This window comes from Cryptomeria japonica, unplaced genomic scaffold, assembly GCF_030272615.1.
Source record: "Cryptomeria japonica unplaced genomic scaffold, Sugi_1.0 HiC_scaffold_88, whole genome shotgun sequence".
NCBI classification, from domain to species: Eukaryota; Viridiplantae; Streptophyta; class Pinopsida; order Cupressales; family Cupressaceae; genus Cryptomeria; species Cryptomeria japonica.
The window spans coordinates 425,001-440,000 of record NW_026728910.1 but is presented as its reverse complement, the minus strand read 5'-3'; the positions used below and the strand labels follow the sequence as shown (position 1 = coordinate 440,000).

The 15,000-nt window shown below is 59.3% G+C and overlaps 1 non-coding gene across 1 annotated transcript; it reads right to left on the bottom strand.

Moving 5' to 3' along the window:
- Positions 1 to 2,095: 2,095 nt before the first annotated feature.
- Positions 2,096 to 2,214, bottom strand: LOC131864544 (5S ribosomal RNA). The gene has a single exon (XR_009363311.1). It is a non-coding gene; the product is annotated as a 5S ribosomal RNA (ribosomal RNA).
- Positions 2,215 to 15,000: the final 12,786 nt, after the last annotated feature.

Sequence of the window (15,000 nt, the reverse complement as noted above, 5' to 3'; positions counted from 1 at the left end):
GAAGTCGGACCCCGGTTTGCCCCGGGTGCGCACCTCGCGTGCACCTTGGTGCGCACACCTTGGCTGGGTTGCGCGGCCTGGTGGGCACCATGGTGCGCACCAAGGAGCGCTCCGAAGTGTGCTCCAAGGTGCGGCGTGCACGAAGTCGGAGCCCGGTTTGCCCCGGGTACGCACCTCGCGTGCACCTTCGCCGGGGTGGGCACCTCGGCTGGGTTGCGCGCCCTGGTGCGCACCAAGGAGCGCTCCGAAGTGTGCTCCAAGGTGCGGCGTGCACGAAGTCGGAGCCCGGTTTGCCCCGGGTGCGCACCTTCGCCGCGGTGCGCACCATGGCGTGCACGAAGTCGGAGCCCGGTTTGCCCCGGGTGCGCACCTCGCGTGCACCTTCGGCGGGGTTGCGCGCCCTGGTGGGCACCATGGTGCGCACCAAGGAGCGCTCCGAAGTGTGCTCCAAGGTGCGGCGTGCACGAAGTCGGAGCCCGGTTTGCCCCGGGTGCGCACCTCGCGTGCACCTTCGGCGGGGTTGCGCGCCCTGGTGGGCACCATGGTGCGCACCAAGGAGCGCTCCGAAGTGTGCTCCAAGGTGCGGCGTGCACGAAGTCGGAGCCCGGTTTGCCCCGGGTGCGCACCTCGCGTGCACCTTCGCCGCGGTGGGCACCATGGCGTGCACGAAGTCGGAGCCCGGTTTGCCCCGGGTGCGCACCTCGCGTGCACCTTCGCCGGGGTGGGCACCTCGGCTGGGTTGCACGCCCTGGTGCGCACCAAGGAGCGCTCCGAAGTGTGCTCCAAGGTGCGGCGTGCACGAAGTCGGAGCCCGGTTTGCCCCGGGTGCGCACCTCGCGTGCACCTTCGCCAGGGTGGGCACCTCGGTGCGCACACCTTCTCAATGTTTTCTTGCCTTTTCTGGAAATTGGTGAAGGCAGCGCATCAAAGGTGCGCACCTCGGTGTGCTCCGAGGTGCGAACCCGAGAGCGCTCCGAGGTGCCCACGAAGTCGAAAGTCGGGTTAATTGCATTGTTTTCCCCGGGTGCGCTCCGAGGTGCGCAACATCGGCGCGCACCAAGGAGGGCTCCGAAGTGTGCTCCAAGGTGCGCACGATGGCGTGCACCTCTGGTGCGCACGATTCGGAGCTCGGTTTGACCGGGGTGCGCACACCTTGGCTGGGTTGCGCACCTTTTGTGCGCTCCAAGGTGCGCACGAAGTCGGAGCTCGGTTTGCCCCGGGTGCGCACCTTCGCCAGGGTGCGCACCTTGATGCGCACGCCTTGGCTGGGCTGCGCACCTTGGTGGGCGCCATGGTGCGCACCTTTCGTGCGCTCCAAGGTGCGCATGAAGTCGGAGCTCGGTTTGCCCCGGGTGCGCACCTTGGTGGGCGCCATGGTGCACTCCGAGGTGCCCAAGATTGGTGCGCACCAAGGAGCGCTCCGAAGTGCGCTCCAAGGTGCGCGCGAAGTCGAAAGTTGGGTTAATTGTCCGGTTTGCCTCGGGTGCGCACCTTGCGTGCACCTTCGCCAGGGTGGGCGCCTTGGTGCGCACACCTTGGCTGGGCTGCGCACACCTTGGCACCCGCGTTTCCTTCATTTTAAATTTTTTTTTTTTACAATCTCTCAAGTGGGAAATTCTATAATCTCAACTTTTTTTGCCTTTTCAGGAAACTTTTGAATGGAGCGCATCATTGGTGCGCTCCGAAGTGTGCTCCAAAGCTCTCTCCAGCTGCGTGCACCTGCCCCGGCCGCGCACCCGGCCCCGCCCAGCTTCGCTCACCTGTCCCGGGCGTCTGGTGCGGAACCTTAGAGTAAGAAACATCACCGTGCACCTTGGCCAACGTGCGCGACTCGACCGAGCGCGCACTGGCCGAGGTGCACACCGATTTCACCTGGGTGCGCGCGCAGCACCTCGGGCGCACCGGGGTGCGCGCACAACGCCCGGGTTGCACCGTGGCCTGTGTGCTCGGGGCGCCTCGGGTGCGCGCTCGGTGTCGCCCCCGCGCGCGCGGTAGTGCGGGCAGCGCACCCCGGCCCGGCCCGGCCCCGACGAGAACGCAAACGGGCAAAAGGTTTATTCAAATAGCATTGCGACGCCCGGCGAAAAACTAAAAAAGGGTGCAACACCGGGACTTCCCGGGAGGTCACCCATCCCAGTACTACTCCGGCCCAAGCGCGCTTAACTGCGGAGTTCTGATGGGATCCGGTGCACTAACGCTGGTATGATCGCACCCGTTATGAGCTTGTCGCAGTGTGTACTTAGCAAACCGCGACCCACGTGCGAATCCACCCCGGCCACCCACCCCCGTCGAGGTGCACACCCTCCCTCGCGAAGTGCGCCCCGTTCGCCAAGTGTGAGCCCTGCCCGGGTGCGCGCACCTTGCTAGGGCGTCGGGTGTGCACCCGGCCCGGCCTACGTGCGTGCACCTGGAGGGGGCGTCGTGTGCGTGCAGTGTCCCGTCTGCAACGCGGTGCCCACACACCACCTCGGGCGCAACGACCTGCGCTCACATGTGGGCCGAGTGCACCTTGGTGCATGTTCGGGGCGCCTCGGGTGCACGCTCGATCTTGCCCCGGTGCACCAAGGCGCTCGGTTTGCCCCGGGTGCGCACTTGGTGCAAGGTGGGCACCCAAAATAGGGATCAAGCACCAAAACACAAGTTTCGGGATGCAAAATGGGACCCAAGGACCACAAATGCGTTCCAAGACCCATGATGGGTCCACGAGAACAAAAATGTGTTCCGAGACTTAATAAACAAATATTGGGTTTTAGGAGAAGAAACATGCTCTGATGCCCAAAACGAGAATCGACCCCGAAAAGGCCACAGGCCAAAAGTGGGATGCGAGACAAAAAAAAATGGGACCCGAGGACCAAAATTGGGTTCCCAGGTCGAAGACAGGGCAACCGGACAAGAAACGACCTCTAAGGCTCGAAATGAGTCCCGACGACTAAAACTTGACAAGAAGCACCCATCAGGCACCCAACTCGACACCCATGGGATGCCGACCCACCCGGGCTTCCACCTAGCACACCTTGGCACCCACCCACCCTCGCACCCAACCTCGCACCCAACTTAGCACCTTTGAACCCACATTGGCACTCACCCTGACCCTGGCACCTTGGAACCCACATTGGCACTCACCTTGACCCTGGCACCCACCTTTGCACTCACCTTGGGACCCACCCTGGCTCCCACCTCGGCACCCACCCAGACACCCACCTTGGTTCCTTGGCACCCACCTTGGATCCTTGGCACCCACCCCGACACCCACCTTGGCACGCAACTTGGCTACTTGCCACCCACCTTGGCTCCTTGACGCCCACCCCGACAACCACCCCGTGACCTACCCTGGCTAGGGTTGGTGCACACCCACCCTGGTGCCCACCTTGGCACCCACCCTATGACCCACCTTGGCACGCACCTTAGTACCCACCCCGTTACCCACCCTAGGACCCACCCCGTGACCCACCTTGGCCAGGGTGGGTGCACCCACCCTGGTGCCCACCTTGGCACCCACCCATCCTAGCACCCAGCCTGTGACCGGGCTTGGAACCCAACCTTGCACCCGCACCCGTCTTGGCCAGTGTGGGTGCGCACCCATCCTGGCACCCACGTTGTGACACACCCTTTAACCCACGCACCCTAGCACCCACGTTGGCACCCACCTTGGAACCCAACCTAGCAACTTGGCACCCACCCCGTGACCCACCTTGGCATCCACCATAGCAGTCGCCGACTTGGCACCCACCTCGGCACCCACCTTGACACTTGTGGACCCACCTTGCCACTCACCCTAGCATCGACCCATCCTAGCACCCACCCTGGCACCTTTGCACCCTAGCACTCACCCATCCTAGCACCTAACCTGTGACCCACCTTGACACTCACCCTCGCACCCACCTTGGAACCCAACCTAGCACCCACCCACCCTGACACCAACCCTAGCACCTACCCACCCTTGCACCCACCCTGTGACCCATCTTGGCACCCACCCATCCTACCACTCAACCTATCACCCACCTTCTCACCCACCTTGGCATCCACCTTAGCACCCACCCACACTGGCACCTTGGCACCCACCTCGGGCAAGGTGGGTGCACACCCACCCTGGCACCCAATTTAGAACCCACCGAGCATGTTACCCACCTTGGCACCCACATTGCAGCCCACCCTAGTACCCACCCTATGACCCACATTGGCATCCACACCCTAGCACCCAGGCACCTCGACACCCGCCTTGACACCCACCCTAGCACTGAACCTGTGACCCACCTTGGAACTCACCCTAGAACCCACCCACCCTGTGAACCACCTTGGCATCCACCTTAGCACCCACCCACCTTGGCACCCACTCTAGCACTCACCCATCCTAACACCCAACTTGTTACCCACCTTGGCACCCGCCCTCGCGTCCACCTTGAAACCCACCCTAGCACCCACCCACGCAGGAGCCCACCTTGGCACCCAACCTAACACCCACGCATCCTGGCACCCAACTTGTGACCCACCTTGGAACCCACCCTAGTACCCACCTTTGAACCCACTATATCACCAACCCACCTTGGCACCCACCCTATGACCCTCTTTGGAATCCACCCTAGCACGCACCCACCCTGGCACCCACCATGGAGCGCACCCTAGCACCCACCCACCTCGGCACGCACCTCAACACCCACCTTGGTGTGCGCACTGCGCCAACCTCTCAAAGACCCTATGTGGTGCGCTCCAAAGTGTACACCTTTGGTGCGCTCCAAGGTGCGCACCTTTGGTGCACACCGAGGTGCACACCAAAGTGTGCACCGAGGTGAGCACCAAAGTGCACTCCAGGGTGCACACCAAGGCGTGCACCTTTGGTGCGGTCAATGCAAACGAATTCGGAAGTTGGGGTCGATGTCCTAATCGCTGCTGCAGACTACACGTATGAGAATCGGACAAATAGCTTTATATAGGGGAGGTGTTGCGTTTGATGGGTCGACTCCCCTGGTTGTGTGCACTGCACCAACTTCAAAGACCCTGTCTTGTTTAAGAAGTCAAAAGTTGGGGTGGATGTCCTAATCATTGCTGCAGTCTACGCATGTATGAGAATCAGACAAATAGCTTATATAGGGGAGGTGTTGCATTCGGTGGGTTGACTCCCCTGGTTGTGCGCACTGCGCCAACCTCAAAGACCCCGCATAGCAGAAGAAGTCGGAAGTCGGATTTTGGTGAGCACCAAGGCGTGCACCTTTGGTGCGGTCAACGCAGACGAATTCAGAAGTTGGGGTGGATGTCCTAATCGTTGTTGCAGGCTACACATGTATGAGAATCAGACAAATAGCTTATATAGGGGAGGTGTTGGGTTTGATGGGTCAACTCCCTTGGTTGTGCGCATTACGCCAACCTCAAAGACCTTGTTTTCGTTAAGAAGTCAAAAGTTGGGGTCAATGTCCTAATGGCTCCTGCAGGCTACACATGTATGAGAATCGGACAAATAGCTTATATAGGGGAGGTGTTGGGTTTGATGGGTCGACTCCCCTGGTTGTGCGCATTACGTCAACCTCAAAGACCTTGTTTTCGTTAAGAAGTCAAAAGTTGGGGTCGATGTCCTAATTGCTCCTGTAGACTACACATGTATGAGAATCAGACAAATAGCTTATATAGGGGAGGTGTTGGGTTTGATGGGTTGACTCCCCTAGTTGTTCGCATTACACCAACCTCAAAGACCTTGTTTTCGTTTAGAAGCCGAAAGTTGGGGTCGATGTCCTAATTGCTCCTGCAGGCTACGCATGTATGAGAATCAGACAAATAGCTTATATAGGGGAGGTGTTGGGTTTGATGGGTCGACTCCCCTGGTTGTGCGCATTGCGCCAACCTCAAAGACCCTGCATTGCGGATGAAGTCGAAAGTCAGAGTTTGGTGTGCTACAAGGTGTGGTCGAAGGTGCTCACCTAGGTGTGCACCTTTGGAGCACAGGAAAAGTGCCCTCCAAAAGTGCGCACCTTTGGAGTGCACAAAAGTGCCCTCCAAAAGTGCGCACCTTTGGAGCGCAGAAAAGTGCCCTCCAAAAGTGCGCACCTTTGGAGCGCAGAAAAGTGCCCTCCAAAAAGTGCCCTCCAAAAGTGCGCACCTTTGGAGCGCAGAAAAGTGCCCTCCAAAAAGTGCCCTCCAAAAGTGCGCACCTTTGGAGCGCAGAAAAGTGCCCTCCAAAAAGTGCCCTCCAAAAGTGCGCACCTTTGGAGCGCAGAAAAGTGCCCTCCAAAAAGTGCCCTCCAAAAGTGCGCACCTTTGGAGCGCAGAAAAGTGCCCTCCAAAAAGTGCCCTCCAAAAGTGCGCACCTTTGGAGCGCAGAAAAGTGCCCTCCAAAAAGTGCCCTCCAAAAGTGCGCACCTTTGGAGCGCAGAAAAGTGCCCTCCAAAAAGTGCCCTCCAAAAGTGCGCACCTTTGGAGCGCAGAAAAGTGCCCTCCAAAAAGTGCCCTCCAAAAGTGCGCACCTTTGGAGCGCAGAAAAGTGCCCTCCAAAAAGTGCCCTCCAAAAGTGCGCACCTTTGGAGCGCAGAAAAGTGCCCTCCAAAAGTGCGCACTTTTGGTGCGCACCAAGGCGCTGGTTCGGTCGTTGCAGGCGAGTTCGGAAGTTGGGGTCGATGTCCTGAGCGGAGGTGCAAACTACACAGGTGTCGGAATCGGACAAATAGCTTATATAGGGGAGGTGTATGCTTCGATGGGTCGACTCCCCAGGTTGAGCGCACCGCGCCAACCTCAAAGACCCTACGGTATGGATGAAGTCGGAAGTTGGGTCCGATGACCGATTCGATTAGTAGGTATGCTCATGAGGTCGGAATTTGGGTCCGATGACCTGCCATGTGCAGGAAGGCGAATGTTGACACTGTGCGTTGCAAGGTGCACACCAAGGCGCTGGTGCGGTCTTTTTAGTCGAGTTCGGAAGTTGGGGTCGATGTCCTGATCGGAGGTGCAAGCTACACAGGTGTGGGAATCGGACAAATAGCTTATATAGGGGAGGTGTATGCTTCGTTGGGTCGACTCCCCGGGTTGAGCGCACCGCGCCAACCTCAAAGACCCTACGGTATGGATGAAGTCGGAAGTTGGGTCCGATGACCGATTCGATATGTAGGCATACTCGCGAGGTCGGAATTTGGGTCCGATGACCTGCCACGTGCAGGAAGGCGAATGTTGGCACTGTGCGTTGCAAGGTGCGCACCAAGGCGCTGGTTCGGTCGTTGGAGGCGAGTTCGGAAGTTGGGGTCGATGTCTTGATCGGAGGTGCAAACTACACAGGTGTGGGAATCGGACAAATAGCTTATATAGGGGAGGTGTATGCTTCGTTGGGTCGACTCCCCGGGTTGAGCGCACCGCGCCAACCTCAAAGACCCTACGGTATGGATGAAGTCGGAAGTTGGGTCCGATGACCGATTCGATATGTAGGCATACTCGCGAGGTCGGAATTTGGGTCCGATGACCTGCCATGTGCAGGAAGGCGAATGTTGGGACTGTGCGTCGCAAGGTGCGCACCAAGGCGCTGGTGCCGTCGTTGCAGTCGAGTTCGGAAGTTGGGGTCGATGTCCTGGTCAGAGGTGCAAACTACACAGGTGTGGGAATCGGACAAATAGCTTATATAGGGGAGGTGTATGCTTCGATGGGTCGACTCCCTGGGTTGAGCGCACCGCGCCAACCTCAAAGACCCTACAGTATGGATGAAGTCGGAAGTTGGGTCCGATGACCGATTCGATACGTAGGCATATTGGCGAGGTCTGAATTTGTGTCCGATGACCTGCCATGCGCAGGAAGGCGGAATTTGGGTCCGATGACCGAGTTGATGGCGTGCCATGCGCAGAAAGGCGGAATTTGGGTCCGATGACCGAGTTGATGTTGATGGCCCGCCATGCACAGGAAGGCGGAATTTGGGTCCGATGATCGATTTGAAGGCGTGCCATACGCAAAAAGGCGGAGTTTGGGTCCGATGACCGAGTTGATATTGATGGCCCGCCATGCGCAGGAAGGCGGAATTTGGGTCCGATGACCTGACATACGCATGGAGTCCGACTCGGGGGCCGATGTTCGATTCGATGACTTGCATTGTGGGTAAAGTCGGAAGTTGTGGTCTTTGACCCGATTCGATGACCAGACTTCGGCTGCTTGAGAATCGGACAAATAACTTATATAGGGGAGGTAGTGTTCTCGAGCATCCTCCCCCCGTGCCCGTTTATGTCGATTGATGCTGGTGCTCGACTGGTTGGAGCGCTCGGATGCAAAAATCTTGCACCAGGATTTATCGATTGTGATGGACACGGCAAGTCTCCTGATTGCTATGCAGGAGCTCATCGTGAATCTCTATGCGGCCTTGGTATGGACTCGACCTGCGGAATGGTTCGGCAATGGTAGTCGCTCCAACACGTCCTTGCAATGGCCACAGAGGTGATTCGACTAGAGCTCCAGTCTAGCTTTTGGGTTGCTTGGCGGACTGGTATAGCCGCGATCGAGTTCCGGCCATGAACGTTTTAGATAGCTCTTGGGCTTTCTGGGACGGAAGTCGGAAGTTTGGGCTGTTGTCCGATTTGATGACCATTCTTCGGATGTGTGAGAATCGGACAAATAACTTATATAGGGGACTGTGTTGTCTCACGCAGCCCCCTCCGTGCCCCTCTATCTCGACCGATGTTGGTGCTTGAAAGGGTTGGGATCGCTCGGATTTATAAACGTGCACCACCATTTGTCGAGTGTGAGGGACGCGGCAGGTCTCCTAAATGCTATGCGGGCGCTCTCTGAGAATCTCTATCCGGCCTCGACACAGACTAGTCTTGCTGAATGGTTTGGCACTGGTAGTCGATCCAACACGTCGTTGTTGTGGCCGCCTAGGCGATTCGATTCGAGCCCCCGTCTAGCTTTTGGGTTGCTTGGCGGATTTTGCCCTATCCGCAAGTGAGCTCGGTCCCTAAACGTTCGAGAAACCCGATTGCTATGCGCCGACTCTCTTTCTTGCGAGCCTCCATCTAGCTTTTGGGTCTCTACGGAACGGAAGTCGGAATCTGGGACCGTTGTTTGATTCGACGAGGCAGACTACGGTTGTGCGAGAATCGGACAAATAACTTATATAGGGGAGGTGTTGACTGGAGCATTCTCCCCCGTGCCCCTCTAACTCGACCAATGCTGGCGCTCGAACGGTGGTAGCGCTCGGATTTTCATTGAGCGCCAGCATTGGTCGATTTAGAGGGGCATGCGAGATTCCCGAATGCTATGCGAGGGCTCTAACGGAAATGTCTATTGGTTTCGGTATGGATGCAATTGCGAGTGGTTCGGCAAAGGTAGTCGTTCCGATGCGTCCATGTCGTGGCCAAATCGATAATTCGATTTGAGCCCTCGTATAGCATTTGGGTCTCTCGATGTGATTCCGCATTCCAGTCCCTTTGGGCACTGCTTGAGCCGCATCCCAGGGGGTTCCCTTCCCAATAATCTGCCTCGCAACCCGATTGCTATGCGGTGAGGCTCCTCGGCCGCCTCGGAACTATCTGTGTATCAGACGCATCGCGGGATAAGGGGTTGGCAACGGTAGTCGCCCCAAGCGCGTCCGATGCTTGGACCATTCCGAGGCGGCCCTGAAGCCTCTTCCGTCTAGCCGTTGGGTCCTTCTCGCCGCATCCCTCGCCTCGCACCCCGATTGCTATGCGGTGAGGCTCCTCGGCCGCCTCGGAACTATCTGTGTATCGGACGCGTCGCGGGATAAGGGGTTGTCACTGGTAGTCGCCCCAAGCGCGTCCGATGCTTGGACCATTCCGAGGCGGCCCTGAAGCCTCTTCCGTCTAGCCGTTGGGTCCTTCTCGCCGCATCCCTCGCCTCGCACCCCGATTGCTATGCGGTGAGGCTCCTCGGCCGCCTCGGAACTATCTGTGTATCGGACGCGTCGCGGGATAAGGGGTTGTCATTGGTAGTCGCCCCAAGCGCGTCCGATGCTTGGACCATTCCGAGGCGGCCCTGAAGCCTCTTCCGTCTAGCCGTTGGGTCCTTCTCGCCGCATCCCTCGCCTCGCACCCCGATTGCTATGCGGTGAGGCTCCTCGGCCGCCTCGGAACTATCTGTGTATCGGACGCGTCGCGGGATAAGGGGTTGTCACTGGTAGTCGCCCCAAGCGCGTCCGATGCTTGGACCATTCCGAGGCGGCCCTGAAGCCTCTTCCGTCTAGCCGTTGGGTCCTTCTCGCCGCATCCCTCGCCTCGCACCCCGATTGCTATGCGGTGAGGCTCCTCGGCCGCCTCGGAACTATCTGTGTATCGGACGCGTCGCGGGATAAGGGGTTGTCACTGGTAGTCGCCCCAAGCGCGTTCGATGCTTGGACCATTCCGAGGCGGCCCTGAAGCCTCTTCCGTCTAGCCGTTGGGTCCTTCTCGCCGCATCCCTCGCCTCGCACCCCGATTGCTATGCGGTGAGGCTCCTCGGCCGCCTTGGAACTATCTGTGTATCGGACGCGTCGCGGGATAAGGGGTTGTCACTGGTAGTCGCCCCAAGCGCGTCCGATGCTTGGACCATTCCGAGGCGGACCCGAAGCCTCTTCCGTCTAGCCGTTGGGTCCTTCTCGCCGCATCCTTCGCCTCGCACCCCGATTGCTATGCGGTGAGGCTCCTCGGCCGCCTCGGAACTATCTGTGTATCGGACGCGTCGCGGGATAAGGGGTTGTCACTGGTAGTCGCCCCAAGCGCGTCCGATGCTTGGACCATTCCGAGGCGGACCCGAAGCCTCTTCCGTCTAGCCGTTGGGTCCTTCTCGCCGCATCCCTCGCCTCGCACCCCGATTGCTATGCGGTGAGGCTCCTCGGCCGCCTTGGAACTATCTGTGTATCGGACGCGTCGCGGGATAAGGGGTTGTCACTGGTAGTCGCCCCAAGCGCGTCCGATGCTTGGACCATTCCGAGGCGGACCCGAAGCCTCTTCCGTCTAGCCGTTGGGTCCTTCTCGCCGCATCCCTCGCCTCGCACCCCGATTGCTATGCGGTGAGGCTCCTCGGCCGCCTTGGAACTATCTGTGTATCGGACGCGTCGCGGGATAAGGGGTTGTCACTGGTAGTCGCCCCAAGCGCGTCCGATGCTTGGACCATTCCGAGGCGGACCCGAAGCCTCTTCCGTCTAGCCGTTGGGTCCTTCTCGCCGCATCCCTCGCCTCGCACCCCGATTGCTATGCAGTGAGGCTCCTCGGCCGCCTTGGAACTATCTGTGTATCGGACGCGTCGCGGGATAAGGGGTTGTCACTGGTAGTCGCCCCAAGCGCGTCCGATGCTTGGACCATTCCGAGGCGGCCCCGAAGCCTCTTCCGTCTAGCCGTTGGGTCCTTCTCGCCGCATCCCTCGCCTCGCACCCCGATTGCTATGCGGTGAGGCTCCTCGGCCGCCTTGGAACTATCTGTGTATCGGACGCGTCGCGGGATAAGGGGTTGTCACTGGTAGTCGCCCCAAGCGCGTCCGATGCTTGGACCATTCCGAGGCGGCCCCGAAGCCTCTTCCGTGTAGCCGTTGGGTCCTTCTCGCCGCATCCCTCGCCTCGCACCCCGATTGCTATGCGGTGAGGCTCCTCGGCCGCCTTGGAACTATCTGTGTATCGGACGCGTCGCGGGATAAGGGGTTGTCACTGGTAGTCGCCCCAAGCGCGTCCGATGCTTGGACCATTCCGAGGCGGACCTGAAGCCTCTTCCCTCTAGCCGTTGGGGCTTTCTCGCCGCATCCCTCGCCTCGCACCCTGATTGCTATGCTGTGAGGCTCCTCGGCCGCCTTGGAACTATCTGTGTATCGGACGCATCGCGGGATAAGGGGTTGGCAGTGGTAGTCGCCCCAAGCGCATCCGATGCTTGGACCATTCCGAGGCGGCCCTGCAGCCTCTTCCGTCTAGCCGTTGGGGCCATCTCGCCGCATCCCCCACCTCGCACCACGATTGCTATGCGGTGAGGCTCCTTGGCCGCCTCGGAACTATCTGTGTATCGGACGCATCGCGGGATAAGGGGTTGTCACTGGTAGTCGCCCCAAGCGCGTCCGATGCTTGGACTATTCCGAGGCGGCCCTGCAGCCTCTTCCGTCTAGCCGTTGGGGCCATCTCGCTGCATCCCCCACCTCCTCGGCCGCCTCGGAACTATCTGTGTATCGGACGCATCGCGGGATAAGGGGTTGGCAGTGGTAGTCGCCCCAAGCGCGTCCGATGCTTGGACTATTCCGAGGCAGCCCTGCAGCCTCTTCCGTCTAGCCTTTGGGGCCATCTCGCCGCATCCCTCGCCTCGCACCCCGATTGCTATGCGGTGAGGCTCCTCGGCCGCCTGGGAACTATCTTCGTATCGGACGCATCGCGGGATAAGGGGTTGTCACTGGTAGTCGCCCCAAGCGCGTCCGATGCTTGGACTATTCCGAGGCGGCCCTGTGGCCTCTTCCGTCTAGCCGTTGGGGCCATCTCGCCGCATCCCCCACCTCGCACCCCGATTGCTATGCGGTGAGGCTCTTCGGCCGCCTTGGAACTATCTTCGTATCGGACGCATCGCGGGATAAGGGGTTGTCACTGGTAGTGGCCCCAAGCGCGTCCGATGCTTGGACTATTCCGAGGCGGCCCTGCAGCCTCTTCCGTCTAGCCGTTGGGGCCATCTCGCCGCATCCCCCACCTCGCACCCCGATTGCTATGCGGTGAGGCTCCTCGGCCGCCTTGGAACTATCTTCGTATCGGACGCATCGCGGGATAAGGGGTTGTCACTGGTAGTCGCCCCAAGCGCGTCCGATGCTTGGACTATTCCGACGCGGCCCTGTGGCCTCTTCCGTCTAGCCGTTGGGGCCATCTCGCCGCATCCCCCACCTCGCACCCCGATTGCTATGCGGTGAGGCTCCTCGGCCGCCTTGGAACCATCTTCGTATCGGACGCATCGCGGGATAGGGGGCTGTCACTGGTAGTCGCCCCAAGCGTGTCCGATGCTTGGACCATTCCTAGGCGGTCCTGAAGCCTCTTCCGTCTAGCCGTTGGGGCCTTCCCGCCCCATCCCTCGCCTCGCACCCCCGATTGCTATGCGGTGAGGCTCCTCGGCCGCCTTGGAACCATCTGTGTATCGGACGCATCGCGGGATAAGGGGTTGGCACTGGCAGTCGCCCCAAGCGCGTCCGATGCTTGGACCATTCCGAGGTGGCCCTGAAGCCTCTTCTGTCTAGCCGTTGGGGCCTTCCCGCCCCATCCCTCGCCTCGCACCCCGATTGATATGCGGTGAGGCTCCTCGGCCGCCTTGGAACTATCTGTGTATCGGACGCATCGCGGGATAAGGGGTTGGCACTGGTAGTCGTCCCAATCGCATCCGATGCTTGGACCATTCCGAGGCGGCCCTGCAGCCTCTTCCGTTTAGCCGTCGGGGCCTTCCCGCCGCATCCCTCGCCTCGCATCCCGATTCCTATGCGGTGAGTCTTCTCGGCCGCCGCGGAACTATACCTGTTATTGCTACTGCATCCTTCGGCTGGTAACCTCCTCTGCCGCCTTGGAACGTTCTCTTTGTCGGACGCGTCGCGGGATAAGGGGTTGGCACTGGTAGTCGCCCCAAGCGCGCCCGATGCATAGACCGCTCCGAGTCGACCTTGCTTTCAGCCTCTCACATGCATAGACCTCTCTGAGTCGACCCTGCAGCCTCTCACGTTTAGCCTTTGGAATCTCGCCTCACAACATGATTGCTATCCTTGATGCATCCCTTGCCTCGAGCCCTGATTGCTTTCTTGGCTGCATCCCTCCTCTCCTCACAGCCCGGTTGTCATCACTGCTTCATCCGTCGCTTCATGCATTCTGGCTGCTGGGCCCTTCCCACCGCACACCTCGATTGCTATCTCTTCTGCATCACACACCCCGATTGCTATCTCTGCTACATCCCTCGGCTCTCACTTCTGCATCCTTCGCCTCACACCTCGATTGCTATCAATGCTGCATCCGTAACCTCACACCCCGATTGCTATGCGGGGAGGCTCCTTGGCCGCCTTGGAAATTTCTGTGTGTCGGACGCACCGCGGGATAAGGGGTTGGCACTGGTAGTCGCCCCAAGTGCGCCCGATTCTTAGACCGCTTCGAGGTGACCTCGTAGCCTCTTTCGTCCAGGCTTCCTGCCTTCAACGCCCTTTTTACACCTCGATTGCTATGCGCGGGCTCGTTGGCGTCTATCACCTCTCTGCGAAGAGTGGCACGATGATTGTTGGGGTAAATCGTAGCAGTCCGATCTCTGGCCTTGGGCCATTGTGAGGGCTGATCGATTTCCTGTGCGCATCTCGTGTTCGCCCAGTAACAGACTCGACGACTTGTAATCGGTCTTGTTCCCGATTGTTCCTGGAGGTAGTCTTCGGAACTCTTGGATTTGACCTGTCACTCGAACTGTCCTCTTCCGAGGATGCTTGTGTGTGTGTGCTTGTGCCATTTCCTTGGCGGTATTAACGAGATATTAAAGAGCGGAGTGAGCGCCTCGCCCAGCTATGTTTGGGGCTCTCACTCCCTTACCCGGTGTGCGACCGCTTTGCACGTAGGTTGCGGAGCATCGCGACTCTTTCGATGTTTGGCGGTTGTCTTCCGGTGATGCGTTGGTCCCGAAGTGCACGTTACTAGCATTTCTGCCATTGTTCTCGATCTTTGGCACGTTCCTTCGTTGCAATTGGATATATATCTCCGTTTATACGCGCAGGCTTCTCCCGCCTATTCAGCGCTGTCCCACTCTCAGCACTCTCGTGGTCTCCTTGGCTTCTCTCTCCCGTGAGCGAGCTCTCTTCTCGAGTCTTTTCCATGTCCCATGGAGGTTGCCTTGCGAAATTCGGGCACACAAACGTGACCGGATAAGAGCGGAATTGCCTATGAGGAGAAGCTCACCTTAGGGAGCAGCAATGCCGAGTGTTTCGACAGAGGGTAGAGGGGGCGTTGTTTGGGCGGTTGCACAAAAGAGTGCTACGTTTGCACTGAAGGTTGCTTCTTCGTCTCCGACGAACTCTTCGAGGCAAAAAAGCTTGTTTACGGGGTCGAGGTGGGACTGTTCGTGCGAGTTGCGCCACCAAAAGTGC